Genomic DNA, 5,664 nt, shown 5'->3' with positions numbered 1-5,664 from the left:
TTTTCATTTTGCCAAACTGGAGCTAGGAGTTTACAAATGCCTTTTGCGCTAAGGTGAGCTGGACCATGAGCCATAGTAACCACTGGAAGTACATAAGCATTTGGTAACAACCAACCTTGATGTTCGGATAATTCTACCCAACAACCCATCTCATCTAACATTCCCGTACTTTCTGTCCACATGCTTAACTCTCTTTCTGTAGCCTCTTTCTGAATCGTTTTCATGCTTTCCACTGTATTCTCACACATTCCTCTCTCTCTGACCCAATTCGCAGGACCTGCCATATACATTCGACTCATTGAATCTCTCGCTGTTTTCTTTGCTGTTTCATCAGCAAATGCATTTCCTCGTCCAACATCATCCGTTATCTTCTGATGAGCACTACACTTCACTATCGCTATTTGGACAGGTAAAGCAAGTGACTCAAGGAGATCAGTCACTAACTGGCCATGCTGTAACTTAGTGCCATGTGAAGTTAGGAAACCCCTCTCTCTCCAGAGACGCCCAAAATTGAACGCGACACCAAAGGCATATTGACTGTCAGTGTACACGTTCACTCTTTTCTCTTTTGATAACACACAAGCTCTCGTCAGTGTTATCAACTCTGCTGCTTGCGCTGAATTGTGTCTAATGCGCGCAGCTTCCACAATCGTATGTAAGGTAGTTACAGCATAGGCTGAAACCGTATGCCCATTAGGCATCTTAAAACAAGAACCATCCACCCATAGAGTCCCATCTGGATTCTCTAATGGTGTGTCTCTCAAATCAATCCTTCCTTTTGTCTCTTCCTCAGTACGGAAGAAACAGTCATGCTGATCCTCAACACTCTCCTCATTTGGAAGGGGCAATAAAGTAGCTGGATTCAGAGTATTGCATCGTTAGATGTGTACGTGACTAGCCAATAGCGTCAGCTCGTAACCAGTTAAACGTGCACTCGTGAGATGCTGTGTCTTCGTTCTGTTTAGTAAGGTATCCACTGCATGTGGCACCATGACAATAAGAGTGTTGTCTAACACTATCCCAGCGGACTGTCGGATAGAAATCGCTGCGGCTGCTGTGGCTTTGAGACAACTAGGCAATGCTTTTGCTACGGGATCTAACGTAGCCGAAAAATAAGCACATGGCCGCTGTCTATCTCCGAATTGCTGTGTCAAGACTGATAATGCACAACCCTCTTTCTCGTGAACATACAGCGTAAAAGGCTTAGAGTAATCTGGGCTACCCAGTACAGGAGCAGAACACAGAACAGTGCGTAAATCAGTGAAACTCTTTTGGCACTCGTCAGTCCAAGGAAGGGGCTGAGGCGTATCTTTTAAAGTGAGTGCCAACAAAGGTTTAGCAATCAAAGAGAAGTTAGGGATCCACTGTCTACAATAAGAAGTGATTCCCAGAAAAGCACGTACTTCCCTTTGTGTGGATGGCACAGACATTCGCGCAATCGCCTGAATTCGTTCTGGTGTCAATCGTCCCTCCTTTGATAGGAGATGACCCAAGTAGGTAACCTCTTGACAAACATACTGTAGTTTGGAAGGTGAAACCTTGTGTTTCAGCTTAAACAAGTGACGCAATAGTGCAACAGTGACACTCTTACAGATATCTTCTGAATCGGCAGCGACTAATAAGTCGTCCATGTATTGGATAAGGGCAGCACCAGACGGTAAGTAAAAAATATCAAGATGACATTTCAAAGCTTGGCTGTAAATGGAGGGACTTTCACAGTACCCTTGGGGTGCGCGATTAAATCAGAAGTTTCGGCCTCCAAGAGAAAAACCAAAAGTATCCCTACTCTCTTCTGCAATTGGAATACTGAAGAAGGCATTCTTTAGATCAATAACAGAAAACCAAATCACTGTGGAAGGTATCATAGTCAACAAGGCAGTGATATCTGGAACAACAGGAAATTGTGGAATCACAATTTTGTTTACTTCTCGCAGATCAATCACAAATCGGTACACAGGAGGTTGAGAAGGATCAGTACGTTTAAGAACAGGAAGAATAGGACTATTGCATGTGTTGCCTCTCGTTTCCTCGACCACACCCTTCTGAATGAGATCATGAATGATTTCTAACAGCGCTTTTTAACCCTCTGCAGAGATTCGATATTGTGGGATACGTGGTAATTCAACATTGGGCTTGAGAGTAACAACATAAGGCGGTATCTCAAGACAACCCACATCGTTCGGCCCTGTGGCCCAAAGTGCTGTCAGAAGAGAAAGCAACTCAGGAGGGAACTGATCTTTAGACAGATACGTTGGGGAGATCAACTTCTGACCTAGAGTGAGATGTACGCCTGAAGGAGAACAATATATTGTAGCATGCATTCTTTCTTAATAGGTCTAGACCCAACAGATTCTCACCACAACCATTCGTCAGCAGAAGTGAAGCTTCCAAGTCATAAGGACCAACTGAAATAGGCAAAGGACAAGAAACCGGATTGCGAACAGGGGCGCCAGAAAATCCTACAGAAACATTAGTTAAGCCAGACAAATGTGCGCCAGGGAGTTTAGAATTAATAATTGAACTTTTCATTGCTCCAGTATCTAGAAGAAAAGGCTCTGATACACCCATAGTAGTGACGTTGACATAAGGGCCATTTTGATCTACTGGGATTGGCACAACTCCTCTACTTTGTCCGTGGCTGTCCTAGTTGGCATGAAGACTCTCATTTTCGCCTTCAACATAATGGTCCTCATTATAATACTGAGTGGATCTCACAGTCTGTTGATCAAAATAGTTCATGGAATTAGGAGAAGGAAGGGCACGCTGTTCTTGAGTTAACATACCTCGACCTCTACCTCTGTTTGCTGACTGGAGGCCAGCACGACCTCGTGGAGCAGATAATGCTCCATTGCGCTGTAATAAAAACGGACAACTGCTCTTAAAATGACCTTCCTCTTTACAATAGGCACATTAATTAGGACCTAACAAAGGTCGCGGAATGTACGGCTCAAGTTTCTAGTACATTCTCTGAAACTGTGGTGGCTGTTGAGTCTGAGGCTGAACATAACGTGGAGGATAAGCTTGTTGCAAGAGAACCTTCATTTTTAAATCTTTCGTCTTTTTCTCTTGCTTTTCTTTCTCTTCTTTGTCCCTATTCTCGTAATATTGTGCAGTAGCTAATATATGGGCAGAAGAAGAAACAGCCCAGGAACTTTCTGAATCCTTTAATTTGTGTGACAGCTCGGGAAGCAAATTGAATACGAATTTGTCCACGAACAGTCGCTGTCCACCTTTGGTAGCCATGTCCTGACCACTATGATCGATGAATGTCTCTTCGAAACGAGTAAAGAAATCAGAGACACTTTCATCTTTCTTTTGTTTGCATGCTGCTAGCTTATCCCAATTCACTCTCAATGCAGGCATCATAGTTTTCATTAACATAATGATTCTACCAGGAAGCTCCGAGATCAAGGCGTCAGGCTTTGCACCACCCACTTGGTCTCTATCTGTATCAGCTATGACATCCCAAGTATCACCCAGTTCCTGTGCATGATCCTCTCTACGAATCTTAGCCCATATTGTCTGTGGGACTACATTACCCATTAGCATATCAATATCTGCCAGATTCATAATACAAGCATCGATTGTCTGCGATAATTCTTTATAATAACCTGCAGGGTTCTTACGAGGATCTGGTAGAGTCTGCTTAAGGGCCAAAACTTCAGATCTCTTCCATGGTACATGTACCCATATACGCTGGAAGTGAGCTGGAATAGCTGGATTAGCACCTACTGCCGCAACCTCTTCCTTCCACACTGGCGGAACCTCTCTCATAGGGTAATTTTTCGATGTCAGTTTAACCGACGGATCAGAATCAAGAAAAACCTGCGAGAACAATAAGGTTCTATAGGAGATGAGTGTCCTTACAGCTTCCTCAACCTTGGAACCTACAATAAGTCCTTTTTCAAAATCAGCTTGGACATCTAATAAATCTTGTGAGATCAGACTCGAGCTCACATCTTCCCATTCTTTAATGAGAATATCGCACATTACATTAAAAACATACCTTTGTGTAGGTGCATTCCATTGCAAAAAGGTAGGCATAATATCAGACACACTATATTGTGGACCCTTCTTGATCCATCTTCGTGCATCTTCTCTCGTTCCTCGAAATCTGGGAACTGACTACGGGATTGTCTTCGAGCAAAAGCCGGAGACGCATTAAGAGCTCCAAAGAAAGGAGGTAAAATACTAGTGACAGAATCTGTGAGACGCTTACGCATAGATGGTGAATTAGACATTAGAACTGGAGACAGAATATTAGGAGAACTATCAAGAGAAGAACTAGAAATTACAGGAGGAGCAGAAGGCAAAGGAGAGCTAAGATCAGGAGATGAAGGCTGAGAAGTTGAAACTAATGGTAACACCGGCAAGGGCGGTAATACTGGAGGAGGCAAATGCTGAAGAGCCGGAACCGGCGGAGGTACTACCAGCAACTGAGCAGGCTGTAATGGCTGAGGCACATTGGTATTTTTTGCATAAGGCGGAGGCAACCTTAATAAATGGGACATTAGGGGATCTTCTTCTATATCTTTCTTGTTATCAGGAGGAGAAACAGGCAACACCGGATAGCATTTATCTATCGCCATACAATGTTGTCTTTCTGAAATTTCAGTCGCATTGTCAATTTCATCATTTTTGAACTGTTGGGCAGCCTGTATAATCGTCATACCCTGTGCTTTCCTAGCTCGTTTTGCTTGTTTAATTTCTTTCTGTTTGGCTTCCTTTTGCCAAAGGCGAAGAGAGTCAAACATTGCTGGCCGGGCTTTTCTTTTAAACAAAACTGTCTCTAAATTATCCAACACATCAGAGTCAAAACTACCGTTTTCTGGCCATTTAAGAACACCATCTTTCTTCGTGTATCGAGTCCATGTCTAGTTAAAGGCAATGGGGCCGATACCATGTTTCGAGTAGAGCTCATATGTGGGAGTTCCAACCGAAGGAATCGGACAAGAGTCCTCAAGTCGGGAGTCCCTATTACAACCAAGACAACAAAATCTTCCAAACTTAGTCAGACCAGGCATTTCACAATGTCTCTGGACTGTTCACAAACTTTAAGGGAGTAAACTCAGTTTACGCAGCACAAATGCACTTACCCTCGGCTTTAGTCGTTGCAATAACTAAATCTAAGATACCTAAGGACATCAAACAATGAACCAGAGTTGTGGGCGCGACCCACGAAAATACTTAACTTAACTAAGGACGTCTTCTTCCACCAACAGAGGCCCGTCTATCGTCTCGCTTTACCATACATCACCAAAGGAATGGGCCAAAGCAGGGCAGCAGTCAGGGCAGCGGTCGCCAGTAACCGTCAGGAAGGAGTAGCCGCGCTGCAAAAGACCTTCGGACCACTTTCGACATACAGGGGTCGCTTGGAGTGGCTCGTGAACCCTCCGGAATTTTCTTGCGAGGTTCCTCACGACCTTCGAGCAGATCCGGTACCACTGAAGCCGCCCCACATTGGGCGCCAATTGAAGAACCAGAACCTTTTGGACCTGGCGGCGCAGGGTACGCCCTCTGTCTCCTGGGTTCACCTGCTTCGATACACAGAGACACGGGACGCTCAGTCGGCGTTAGAAGATTGGATTTATTTAGATGCAGCTAGTACAGTTATCCTAGAAGTACACAAAGTAGGTTCTCAGGAGACTGCCACTTCACTCTGTG

This window comes from Triturus cristatus, chromosome 8 (genome assembly GCF_964204655.1).
Source record: "Triturus cristatus chromosome 8, aTriCri1.1, whole genome shotgun sequence".
NCBI lineage: Eukaryota > Metazoa > Chordata > Amphibia > Caudata > Salamandridae > Triturus > Triturus cristatus.
Note: the sequence above shows the minus strand (reverse complement) of the source record.